This window comes from Dendrobates tinctorius, unplaced genomic scaffold, assembly GCF_039654945.1.
Source record: "Dendrobates tinctorius isolate UK_male_01 unplaced genomic scaffold, ASM3965494v1 ptg000177l, whole genome shotgun sequence".
Taxonomy (NCBI): domain Eukaryota; kingdom Metazoa; phylum Chordata; class Amphibia; order Anura; family Dendrobatidae; genus Dendrobates; species Dendrobates tinctorius.
The window spans coordinates 397,443-411,293 of record NW_027361844.1 but is presented as its reverse complement, the minus strand read 5'-3'; the positions used below and the strand labels follow the sequence as shown (position 1 = coordinate 411,293).

Genomic DNA, 13,851 nt, shown 5'->3' with positions numbered 1-13,851 from the left:
TAAGAGCCTACATGAGCAAATCGGACAACCTTTCCATCTGTGGCCAACATGGCAACAGATAGTGAAAACAGGGATCCAGGCAGACTGCCCGTCCCACAGAATAAGCCTTAAGTAACACTTGCCCTCACTGAGAGGAAGTTACTGAGCCCACTTGTAATGGGCCCGGACTCCTTTTTTCTGAGTGGCCTAGAGGACACAACCTTAAATGACAGTTCTACCTTACCAAGACAACATTGGAGGGGCTTCCGCACATACCCTCTCCTGGGAAAACATCCTGCCTGTCTCTGGGCGTGATAAGGCTCAGAACATTGTAGTGAGTGTGTTGTACCTCTTCATCTCCAGTCACGGATCAGTGTGGCCCTTTTGTGGTCACTGGTTGCCTGAGCCCCTTTACGGTCACTGGTTGTCTGAGCCCCCTTTGATGCGGGGTGGGAGTTCGTGCACTTGCTGTTGCCCATACCAGCTTATCCAGTCATTGGTTGGCCTATACTGGTCCTCCATAAGTTGAGCTATATATCCAACTCAAAATTACACTCCGACTGAATATATATTGCTCTGCTGCCACCTAGTAGCTTTTTTTCTGTAACAGCAAGTGAATAAATCTTGGTTCTGTTTTTTCCCTGAGAAGTATGAGAAGTTTAAAGGTACTGTCACACTTAGCGATGTACCAGCGATCCCGACCAGCAATATGACGCGGTCAGGTTCGCTGGTGCATCGCTAAGTGGTCGCTAGTGAGCTGCCACACAGGCAGATCTCACCAGCGACATCGCTGGGGACGGGGGTCGCTACTTACCTGTCACACTAGGCGATCCTGCATCCTCCTGCCCGGCTCCACGCTCGTCTCTCCACAGGAAGCGCCGCAGGAAGCAGACGACGAGAAACAGTCCAGCCTGTTCTCGCGCGATCAGCGATAACCAGCTGGGGAGCCGGTCGGAGGTACCGTATATACTCGAGTATAAGTCGAGTTTTTCAGCCCCCTTTTGGGGCTGAAAAAGACCCCCCTCGACTTATATTCGGGTCACGGTGCCAACTTACCTGGTCCCCGGCATCTCCGCGTTCCCAGTCGTCTCTGCGGTCCCCGGTGTTCGTCTGCGGTCCCCTGCAGCATCCTGGCGGCGGCGGGTGATAGGGCCGCGGCGGCGTTCAAAATCTCTCTCCCGTCCTCCGGCAGTGACGTGCAGGGGGCGCGATGACGTGGAAAGCACGCGCCCTCTGCCCGAGTCACTGAAGAGCCGGCGACGCTCAGGAGCAGCTGCCATCAACGTAGGTGAGTATATAGTGTTTGGTTTTTTTTTAATTCCAGCAGCGGCAGCAACATGATAGGATTACTGGTAATCCTATCACTTGGGGGCATATGTTGTGCAGCATTATTTGCGCCAGCATTCACTGCAGCATTTTGGGGGCATACTGTATGTTGTGCAGCATTAAATTTACCAGTATCTTCGGCAATTCCCACCCTAGACTTATACTCGAGTCAATACGTTTTCCCTGGTTTTTGAGGCAAATTTAGGGGGGTCGACTTATACTCGGATCGACTTATACTCGAGTATATACGGTAAGTATCAGACACAGCGATATCGCTAGCAATATCGCTATAACGTCACAAGTTATAGCGATATTGCTAGCGATATCGCTTAGTGTGACAGTACCTTAAGTTGCCTTTTGAGCAGTAAAAATGGACAATTTGGTGGAGGCACTATACTCAGAAGATACTGAAATTGACAAGATCTGTGCTGATCCAGTTGCAATACTTATTAAAGTAGATGCTGAGAACAGAGCATTCATGGGAAATCTTAACATTTGCGGCCTTCCTGAATCCATTGAAAAGCTTTAGGCAAACATTATGACCCTTTTCCAGTAATTGGTACCTAACATTCCTATGGACTGTCTTGAGCTCGGCTCTCCCTAAACCCCAGTAGGCAGAGCGGCAAGGCACAGAATGTTATCAAAATGACCACCTTCCCTACCAAAGACTCAATTACAAATGCCTTGGGCAGCTTTGCCTTACAAAGCCATCAGAATCTAATTTTTTCTTACCTAGCTTCCAATCACTCTCTAAAAAAGGCTTTCAAACTTTAATTGGACAAACCAGCATGCTCTATACTTGGGGTGATCCCTTCCAATTGAGTATCACCCTTGATAGGAAATTTCACACTTTCAACACTGTGGAAGACCCAAAATACTACTTAGTAGACAAGTCCTTCTTGGAGTATACAGACCTATGGTCACATAGTGACAATCGACTGTGGACACCTATCCAATCCCTCAAACTAGGGGCACCCTAGGCTATGCCTGTCCCTCGGATTACCCCGGATGGTGGAGACACTGGAGTTTTGTACCTTAGGGTCCCGTTTCACTTAGCGACACACCAGCGATCCCGACAACAATACGACCTGGTAAGGATCGCTGGTGCGTCGCTAAATGGTCACTAATAAGCTGCCAAACAGGCAGATCTCTTCAGCGACGCAGCAACGATCCGGCGTTCTGTATAACGACCTCGGCGGTCGTTGGTACCTTGTCACACAGCAGCTATTCTGATGATTCCCGCCTGCGTCCCTGAGTTCTGCATCACCAACGAGGTCGCTCGTTGGCGTCACACACAGCGATGCACGCTGGCCAGCGGGACGCCGACGATGAAAAAATGGCCCAGGACATTTGAGCACGATCCGCGATATCTAGCGGGGGGCAGGTCGCCGCTGCGTTTCACATGTAGCGAGATCGCTGGCGAGGTCGCTGTTGCGTCACAAAATCGGTGACGCTTCAGCGATCTCGCTATGTGAGACGGGGGAGGGCTTTAGTGTGCTCCTGTCTTAACCCTTATCTGTTCCCTTCCCCACCCAGGGAGGTGTGAGGCTGAGGTGTATTGGAAAACACTAACCAGAGAGACGAGTAAACAGGCAGGAATAAAATAAAGCTACATTCATACAAATACACTCATATATCAACAGAGAGGAAATCAAGGGAACAGTATGAGGGGTAAACCAAACGGGGGGAGGATTAAGATAAACTCACTATACCAATTCCCCGCAGATACCTCCTGTAAACTACACCAACAGACTGCTACTAATTCAGAACTCTCCTTCACCACCAAACCAGGAAGTTGTAGCTATCACTGGCGACTCCCAAGTGCCAATGAGGAGCATATATACCAGATCATAGTGGCCAATACAGAACTGCTGAGACAATTCAGGATGGAGAGCTCCAGATCAACTGAGTTGATTAACCCTTGCAATGGCAGAGCAAAGAAAATATTTACTGTTTAATAGGATGGTGAAGCAGTTCTAGTCAGTGCAGGAGTTTGTGTAACAAGACGCCGTGATCTTCTGGTGTGTGTCGCGGTATCCCCATGACGCCTACATTCCGATACTCCTGCACCTCCTCAACCCATGGCACTTCCTCGGCTTTGAAAAATTCTGCCTTTTACTGGAGTGGCCAGGAAAAAGGCAACATTTTCTTTTTCCAGCTGGTAGATTTTCTCCTTCGTCTCATTGGGGGACACAGATACTGTGAGTGTATGCTTCTACCACTAGGAGGCTGACACTAAGTGAAAAAAAAAGGTTAGCTCCTCCTCTGCCGTATACACCCTCGCCCCTATTGCGGGCGGAACTCAGTTTTTTGCTTAGTGTCCATGGAGGCACACACGTCTGGTTTTGCTCCAGACTTTTCTTTTTTTATTTCCCATGAAGATGAGACGGGGCGACGAACCCTATTGAAAGGGTCCGATCTCCCCAAACCATCAACGGGCGAGCACGTGTTGAGTATCGTCTCCACGTATCCTCTCCCGCACCGTGGGACATATCTGGGCCTTTTTCCCCCAGACCTTTTTTTATTTTATTTTTACCGTCTATGAAGATGAGACTGGGCAATGGATCCTATTGAAAGGGTCCCATTTCCCCAAACCAACAATAGGCGAGCACGTGCGAGTGTCCCTCCACGTATCCTCTCCCGCGACGTGGGACACAATGCCGGACTTAGCCCTGACCACCCCTAGGTATTGAAACCATGGGCTGTACAGAGGCACAAGACTAGTCCGTGCGGCCCCCACTGCTCCACCAATGCTTAGACTGCGGTGCTGCAAGGCGGCGGACGGTCCCTCTCCTCACCCCCTGAAGGGGTTAGATGGAGCTAGGGTGCCTGCACCGTCCTATTTTGTCAAGGCCCCCTCACATACCTGAGCTGGGAAGCTGAAGACTATCGTCAGTGAGGAGAGAGCCTAGGAGGGCTCCTGCGGCGAAGATCCGGGGCTGGAGCCCTTAGCTGTCAGATGCCACGGGCCAGTGGCTGCAGAGCGGTGCGGAGAAGCTCGCGCCAGCAAGTAGCGCCACCCCCCCGGTCCCTCCCGTCGCGGGCAGGGGATAAACTGAGGCCGCGGCTTTAGCCGAAGCTAGGCCACGACCGGAGGTTCCGCCTCCGGGCCGTGCGTCACTTCCGGCGGCCCGCCCCACCAGGCCTGGGCGGCGGGGGATAAATTTAGTCCCCGGCTTCAGAGTGCGGCTAGGCCGCAGACCCGGAAATACCGCCCCTGGACCGGTTTATATGTTGGCGGTCCGCCCCACAGCTGGTGGCGCGCGATTTTTGTGCGGAGGCGTCCAGGAACGGGAGGTGCACAGGACTGGGGTAAGTGCTGCCCGGGAGACCACAGGGAAAACGAGGTGCAACCTCCTTTCCCCTATCCCCAGCAGCGGACAGATACAGCATGTCCGAGGAAGTAGCATGCATCTCTTGTCGGGCTGCGTTTCCGCGGGCGCAGAGCAAGCGATTATGCAAAGCCGGTGACTCCAAACGCGCCCAGGAGCCCTCGCCTGCGACCGAACCCACAATGCTGGTGTGGGCAGACCGCAGATGACAAGGCTCGAGATTCCCGCTGTGCAGCGCCTGCAGCCCGATGCCTAACAGAACCTCAGTGTCCGTCCTCCTCTGCGACCGCGACCAAGGTGCCAAGCCCCCCCAGAGTGGGTCCTATCACTGTCACAGTTCATGCAATTGAGTCCCTTCAGGCCTCAGATGGGGGCAGGGACAGTGGCTCGCCGGCCTTAGAGGGGACTCCACCTCACAAGAGCCTCTCGTCTGCAGGGGCCGCTCTCAGTCCAGGCAGACCCGAGGGAAACTAATCCACACGGTGTCGCCCAGTCCATCCGGTGCCTTGGCATCCGTAAGTTCTGCTTCTCGCTCCCCGTCACCAGTGGTTGATAGCGAGCAGACCTCAGAATTCGGCTCAGACGAGCCCCTTGACCTGGATACTCCAGCATCACGTGAAACAGTGGACAGCCTCATAGAAGCCGTCAATCAGACCTTCGGGATTGAGGATGATCCCGCAGCGGCTATGGGGCATGAAGTGGCATTTAAGCAAGTGAAGCGGCCGCACAGAATTTTTTCCTCCCACCCCGGAGTTTGAGGACATAGTGCAGCGGCACAGAGAGCGTCCAGACAGGCGTTTCTCGGGTCAAAAGGCACTCGAAACAAGGTATCCGTTTGCTCCGGACCTCCGTAAAAAATGGATGGAATCCCCAATGGTGGATCCTCCGGTTTCGCGCCTAGCCACTAAGACCCTGCTATCCATCCCTAGTGTTTCCTCAATTAAGGATCCCACGGATCGCCTTATAGAGAGCTTAGCTCGCTCAGTATATGAGGCGTCGGGGTCAGCGCTCGCTCCCTCATTCGCAGCAACTTGGGGTAGCCAAGGCTATGATATCATGGTCAGAAACATTAAACAAGGTCGCGCATGGGCAGGATCTACCTGCAGAGATTTCGGAGGTCGCAGGTCAGATGGCGATGGCCGGAGACTATGTAATCAATGCGTCTTTCAATGCGGACAATTGCTCGGCACTTGCTGCTAAGAGCCCTATGGTTAAGGACATGGTGAACCAATTCTACTTCTAAGAAGTCCTTGACTTCCCGGCCACCTATTTGGGGAGAAGTTGGATCAACTTATCTCTGACTCCACAGGAGGAAAGAGCGGGTTTCTCCCTCAACAAAGGTCAAAACGCTTTTTTGTCACCCGTTTTCAAGCACATTTTGGGCCTTTCGCAACCTCGGGTAGACTACAGTGGCCAATTCCGCCGCCTCAAGCTGCCCCAACCAGGATAGGGAGCGGCAGGTCTCATATAGAGCCAACCCATTGGGAAGAATGCGTACTCAGCAGCCCAGATCGAGGGGATCCAGATCTCAAAGATCGTCGGCCAAATGACTCGAGGCCTTTACCAGACGACACCGGCAAGTTAGGCGGCCGCCTACTCTGGTTTCACCACGTTTGAGCCAGTGTCGCCCACGACGCATGGGGAAAGGAATTGGTGGCCTCAGGTTACAAAATAGAATTTGTCAGATATCCTCCAAGACGGTTTTTTCTTTCCCGGCTTTCCAGGGTGGATACCCCGGCAAGGGGTCTATTGGGAGCCATTAAATCGCCCCAGCACAACGGAGTCATTGTTCCTGTGCCAGACCACAAAAGAGCTCAGGGGTTCTATTCCAACCTTTTTGCGGTTCCCAAAAAGGACAGGTCTGTCAGGCCTGTTTTGGACCTGAAGCTTCTGAACAAATTCATCAGGATCAGACATTTCTGGATGGAGTCTCTCCGTTCAGTCATATCGGCCATGGAGCAGTGAGAATACTTGGCCTCAATAGACATTCAGGACGCATATCTGCATATTCCCTTTTTAACTCCTCAACAGAGGTTTCTACGCTTCACCATCGGCGATAAACATTTTCAGTTCGTAGCGCTACCCTTCGAGCTAGCCACGGCTCCCAGAGTGTTCACAAGGGTTATGACAGTTGTCATGGCCACACTGCATTCTCGAGGCATAGTCATCTTGCCTTATCTGGACGACCTCTTGGTCAAGGGCCTGTCAATACGGGCATGCAAGGAAAAGGTCAACATCACGCTAGATACTCTTGCCAGCTTAGGATGGTTGGCAATGCAAAGAAGTCATCCCTTGTGCCAGCTCAGAGGATCTCCTTCCTAGGAATGATCTTCGACACTTGCCGAGGGTTGGTAATTCTCTCTCAGGAAAAGGCGCTAGCTCTCCGGCAGGGAGTCCGGACACTTCGCCAACCAGTTCCTCATACCATCCGATCTGGGATGAGGGTTCTAGGGAAAATGGTGGCAGCAATGGAAGCGATACCTGTCGCCCAGTTCCACCTTCGCCCCCTGCAGCACGCCCTCTAGTCTGCCTGGGACAATAATCCTTTCACGCTCGATCGGCAGTGCCGACTGTCCTCTCAAGTCAGGCAGTCGCTCGGATGGTGGATAACAAGTTCCTCTCTGGCCCAGGGAAAACCTTTCCCCCCAGATCATTGGCTGGTAATGACAACCAAAGCCAGTCTCCTCGGTGGGGGAGCCGTGTTTCGCCACCACACAACCCAGGAACGGTGGTCGCCACAGGAGGCACGCCTCCTGATCAACTTATTGGAGATACGAGCAATTCGGCTGGCTCTGCAGAAGTTTCATCACTTTCTAGCAGGCCGCCCCGTCCGGATTCAATCGGACAACGCCACGGCGGTGGCTTAAATAAATCATCACGGGGGCACCCGCAGCAGAGCAACCATGCGCGAGGTGGGGCTCGTTCTTCAGTGGGCCGAAGCAAACCACTTGGTGATTTCGGCTGTCCACATTCCGGGGCGTGGAAAATTGGTCGGCAGACTTTCTCAGCCGGCAGGGTCTTGCATCCGGAGAGTGGTCTCTACATCCCGAAGTTTTTCAGCAGATTTGTCAACTGTGGGGAGCTCCGGATGTGGACCTGATGGCATCCAGAGTGAATGCCAAGGTGCCCACATATGTCGCTCCGGCCAGCGACCCGCAGGCATTCGCGGTGGACGCATTGGTTCTGCCATGGAACCAGTTTCGCCTCCCATATCTATTTCCCCCACTGCCACTACTTCCGAGAGTCCTCAAAAAGATCAAGACAGAAGGGGTGCCGCCGATTCTGCTGGTCCCAGACTGGCCCCGTCGAGCGTGGGCGCAGATCTAATGCAGCTGCTCACCAACGTTCCTTGGTGCCTGCCAGAGTGCCTAGATCTACTGTCTCAACGGCCGATTTGCCACCCGAACTCAGGGACCCTGTGTTTGACGGCATGGCTGTTGAATCTTGGATTCTAACCCAGGCAGGGTTCGGGAGCGAGGTGGTCGCTACAATGATTAGCACCCGGAAGCATGCTTCAGCACGAAGTTACCACCACACCTGGAAGGTGTTCTTTGCTTGGTGTCGAGGCCGCAGTGTTTCTCTGCTGAGATTCTCGATCCACAACATCTTAGCTTTTCTTCAGTCGGGCTTAGAGAGCCCGGATAGCTCAGTCGGTAGAACGTTAGACTCGGGCTTTGCCCCAAGTTCCCTCGGGAGACAAATATCGGCCTTATTCATCCTGTTCCAGCGCAGAATTGCTACCAATTTGCAGGTGAAGACTTTTCATTCAGGGAGTCTCACACTTGGTACCTCCCTATAAGGCGCCTATGGACGCCTGGGACCTTAACATGGTCCTAAGTGTTCTGCAGGAAGCTCCATTTGACCCGCTTCAGGATATCCCTTTGAGGTACCTTTCCTGGAAAGTGGTGTTCCTAGTGGCCTTCACTTCCATCAGGCGGGCTTCAGAGCTGGCAGCCCTATCCTGCTGAGCTCCGTTCCTCACTTTCCATAAGGATGAGGTGGTCCTCAGACCAGCCCCTCCTTTTCTGCCGGAAGTCGTGTCCTCTTTTCACATTAATGAAGATGTTGTTTTGCCTTCATTTTGTCCAACACCGGTGCACCGTGTGGAAAAGGCTCTTCACATGTTAGACCTGGTAAAAGCCCTCCGGAGGTACGTGTAGCGGACAGCACCCTTTCGTCAGACGGACACGCTGTTTGTGCTTCCCGAAGGGCGCAGGAAGGGACTCGCCTCAAAATCGACCATAGCCAGATGGATTCGTTTAGCTATTCAGGTGTCCTACCGCATTAGAGGCACGCCGATTCCAGCAGGGATCAGAGCGCACTCTACCCGGGCAGTAGGCACCTTTTTGGCGCTTCGGCACCAGGCTTCGACGGAACAGGTTTGCAAGGCAGCAACCTGGTCCAGCCTGCACACATTTGCAAAACATTATAATATCCATGCTCAGGCCTCGGCGGATGCGAGCCTGGGTAGAAGGATTCTCCAAGCAGCTGTGGCGCACCTTTTAAACAAGAGGTGCATGTAGCTTGGATCTGTGTGTCAATCTCCCACCCAGGGACTGCTTTAGGACGTCCCACAGTATCTGTGTCCCCCAATGAGACGAAGGAGAAACATGGATTTTTGTGATACCTCACCGTAAAATCCTTTTCTCCGAGACGCTCATTGGGGGACACAGCACCCACCCTATTAGCCAGTTGGTTCTGTTTTTGTTTAGATAATATGCATTTATTTATGTGATATAAGGGTGGTCCTTTTCTGGACATGTTGTACCTGTATTAAGGCTGATTTTGGTTTTCCTCCTACTGCTTTGGCACCAAACTGAGTTCCGCCCGCAATAGGGGCGAGGGTGTATACGGCGGAGGAGGAGCTAACCTCTTTTTTTCACTTAGTGTCAGCCTCCTAGCGACAGAAGCATACACCCACAGTATCTGTGTCCCCCAATGAGCGTCTCGGAGAATAGGATTTTACGGTGTGTTATCACAAAAATCCATGTATCCTCTCCATCGCAGCCAGGCTGAGGTGTAAGTTTCTGGTATCAGATCTGCACTGTTAGCTTCTCTGTTTCTTTACTCCCTTACGTGTACTGTCAGCTGTCAGACTTCAAGGCCCGTTTCACATTTCCCTGCTCCACATCTATTCTTCAGAGCATGGCAAATAATAATAATCTTTATATAGCGCCAACATATTCCTCAGCGCTTTACAGTTTAACAATTTCAAACACAACAGGCATAATTAACAACGTTAACAATAATACAATAATTACAGCAAAATTAAACGACCCTGCTCTTGAGAGCTTATATTGTACAATGAGGTGGGGAAGATACAAAGTACAGGTGTCTATTTACAGTGATGGTCCTGCCATCTTGCGGGAGTTGTGAATAGGCTACACACACACATAAAATGCCTTTGATTAGGGAACGTGATAGGCTGCTCTAAACAAATGTGTTTTGCGGGCCAACCTACAACTGTGCAAGTAGTGGCTGGTCCTAATTACTTGGGGTAGAGCATTCCAGAGGATTGGCGCAACACGGGAGGAGTCGGGAGTGGGAGGTACGGATTAGTACAGAGGTTAGTCGAAAGTCATTTGCAGAGTTCAGCGATCAGCTCGGCCGATAGAAATGAAGGAGGAGATGTAAGGGGGTGTCGCGCTATGGAGAGCTTTGTGGGTGAGAACAAGTACTTTGAATTGGATCCTATAATGAATGGGCAGCCAGTGTAACGACTGGCGAAGAGTGGATGGCGTCTGAGTACCAATTAGCCAGATGGACGACCTTGGCTGCCGCATTAAAGATGGTCTGGAGAAGGGTAAAGGCCCTTTTACATTTAGCGATGCACCAGCGATCCGACCTGGTCAGGATCGCTGGTACATCGCTAAATGATCGCTAGTGAGCTTTCATACAGAAAGATCTCACAGCGATGCAGCAGTGACGCCGCGCACGATACTCACCTTTCACACACAGCGATCCAGGCATCCGCCCGCCCGCGTCCAGCGTCGCTCGTCTCACACAGCAGGAAGCCCAGCAGGAAGCGCCCGACGAGAAATGGAGCCGCCCGTTCTTGCGCGATCAGCGATGGACAGCGGGGGGAGGTAAGTATCACACATAGCGATATCGCTAGTAATATCGCTATAACGTCACAAAACCAGTGACGTTTTAGCGATATTGCTAGCGATATCGCTATGTGTAAAACCCCCTTAAGTCGAGTGAGGGGTATGCCAATTAATAGAGCCTTACAGTAGTCCAGACGGGAGTGGATCAGGGCGACAGTGAGGGTTTTTGTTGTCTCCATGGTGAGAAAAGGGCAGATTCTAGAGATGTTGTTTAGGTATAAGTGGTAAGAGCTGGCAAGAGATTGTATATGGGAGGTGAAGGAGAGATTGGTTTCAAACTTAACACCCTGACAGTGCGCCTGCTGCCGGGGTGTAATTATGGTGCCACCCACGGAGAGGGAAATGTCTGATTTAGGGAGGTTAGTAGACGGCGGGGGCAGAAGAAGTTCAGTTTTGGAAAGGTTGAGTTTCAGAGAGCGGACATGATGGAGACTGCGGACAGACAGTCACTGGCGTTCTGTAGTACAGCGGGGGTAAGGTCAGGGGATGACGTGTATAGTTGTGTGTCATCAGCATAAAGATGGTACTGAAAGCCAAATCTGCTGATGGTCTGTCCAATTGGGGCCGTGTAGAGAGAGGAGAGAAGGGCCAAGGACTGAGCCCTGAGGTACCCCAACAGTGAGAGGAAGAGGAGATGAAGTGGAGCCGGTGAACAAAACACATGAAGGAGCGGTCAGAAAGATAGGAAGAGAACCGGGAGAGAGCAGTGTCCTTAATGCCTAGTTAGTGGAGCCTAGAGAGTAGGAGACAGTGGTCAACAGTGTCAAAAGCTGCAGAAAGGTCGAGAAGAACGAGCAGAGAGTGGTCACCGTTACATTTTGCTGTCAGAAGGTCATTGGTCACTTTGAGTGCAGTTTCTTTTGAATGTAGGGGATCGAAGCCGAACTGTGAAGGGTCTAGGAGTGAGTGGAGAGGTAACAAGTAATGCGGGAGTAGACTAGGAAATCCATGAGTTTAGAGTTGAAGGGGAGATTGGAGACTGCTCTGTAGTTGTTTGTGCAGGATGGGTCGAGAGCAGGTTTCTTTAATAATGGAGTAATGATAGTGTTTGAAGGAGGAGGAGAAAATGCCCGAGGAGAGGGAGAGATTAAATATTGTAGTTAGGTGAGTTGTGATGACTGCAGAGCGAGACTGGAGGAGATGTGAGGGAATGGGGTCAGTAGTGCATGTAGTCGGATGTGAAGAAGAGAGGAGCCTGGAGACTTCTTCTGTGATGGGATCAAATGTGGAGGGGAGGTGGGCGAGGATTTGTGAGCTTGAAGGAGAGAATGTTGTGGTCAGAGAAGTTAAGTGGTGAGTTATCTAGGTAGGAGATTGAACAGGGCCCGACAAAGAGCAGGTGAAGGGTGTTACCGTCTTTGTTTGTTTCAGAGGTTAAGAGCTGTGCGAGGTCGAGAGAAGTGGTTAGTGATAGAAGTTAGCATGCAGATGTGGAAGTGGGGCTGTTAATGGGGACGTTGAAGTCTCCCAGGATAAGGGTTGGGAGTTCTGAGGACATAAAGTGCTGCAGCCAGGCTAAGAAATGGTCAAGGAAGTGGGTGGGTGAGCCTGGGGGCCAATATATGACCGCTACTCTGAGGGAGAGGGGACAGAAGAGCCTGATGGTGTGGACCTCAAAAGAATGGGATAAGAGTGATGGAACTGGGGGAATGACCCGGAAAGTGCATTGTGGGGACAGGAGTATGCCGGTTCCACCACCAAGTCTGTTTGTGGGTCTTGAGGAATGGTAGAATTGTAAGTCACTATGGGAAATGTCAGCAGGGGAGACTGTCAGAATCCTGAATCCAGGTTTCAATGAGGGCCAACAGGGAGTTGTTCAGAAAGTTATTGTGCAGGAAAGGAAGTTTGTCACATACAGACCATGGATTCTAGAGGGCACAATTAAAAGAAGGTGATAAAGGAGTGCAACTAATATTAATAAAGTTTGTAAGGTTTCGATGTGAGATAGGGGTTGGGGGAGATGTCCCCCGAAATCAGTAGGAGTAGGAAAATAAAGAGCAAGTACGGTAGTTATTGGAATTGTAAGAAATTTTTTTTTTTGTGCAGTGTGTTTGGGCAAGATGGGCTGAGGTTTTTCAGGAAGGTGAGAAGTGCATGGGAGCTGTACATGGGAGAGGGAAGTATAGAGGGGCTGATATGTATGAGTCGTGATGGAGGGGGGATGGGGTGGTGAATGTGGATGGCAAGAGAACACAGGAGGATTGAAGTAAAGCACGTGGCTAAAAGGGAGAGCAAAGTGTGGGTTACCTGTCTCCTGCCCTGACTGCCATGGATTAACTGCTTTTTCTAGATGCTCAGCTGCTGGGATGCTTTGCTGAGGGGATGCTTGCACCCCTTAGAATGCTTCTAAATTTATAGGCCACACTACAGGGTCAGGAGAGAGAGATTGTGGGAGTTGGTTTGGGATAATTTAGCAGCTGCTCCAACACACAAGAGGGTGGATAGATGATCAAAGACACTAGTCCTGGCTCCATCTCTGTGCTATAACACCTTTCCCAAGATAATATTTACAGTTGCCCCAGCCATGGATATACAGCAGTGAGTATTGAGAACAATACAACAGATGAATTGTAGCAATGATTCGGCAGGCAGAGTTCTATGTTCTATACCATTTAAATTTGTTGCAGGATAACAAAGCAGTAGATGATAGACAGCAAGCAGAGGTGTAGACTTGTACCATTAGAATATATTGCAGGGTGATAGGCAGCAGAAGAGCATTTATATTAGATAGCAGATAGCATTTATATTAATATGCATTTTGCTCAGTCTTGGACTCCGCCATGGCCATGCTGCAGGTTTTCTTCCAGTATGTCATGCCTGTGCAACTTCCCTATTATACATCACTGAACTGGAGGCTGACTCTTGGGTGATCCCTTTTTAATTCACTTCTGCTGATATTTAATCCTTCTCCTTTATCCCTTTTTTTTCTTTTTAATGTTTTAGAGCTAAACCCTTAAAGGGAATCTGTCACCCCATTTTTGGCCTATTAGCTGCGGCCACCGCCATCAGGGGCTTATCTACAGCATTCTGTAATGCTGTAGATAAGCCTCCGATGTAACCTGAAAGATAAGAAAAACAAGTTAGATTATACTCGCCCTGGCGTCCGG

The 13,851-nt window shown here is 51.0% G+C and overlaps 1 protein-coding gene across 3 annotated transcripts in view; it reads left to right on the top strand.

The window, feature by feature from the left end:
• NBEAL1 (neurobeachin like 1) overlaps positions 1-13,851 on the top strand; it is a 363,036-nt gene that overhangs the window by 180,128 nt on the left and 169,057 nt on the right. The window lies entirely within an intron of this gene.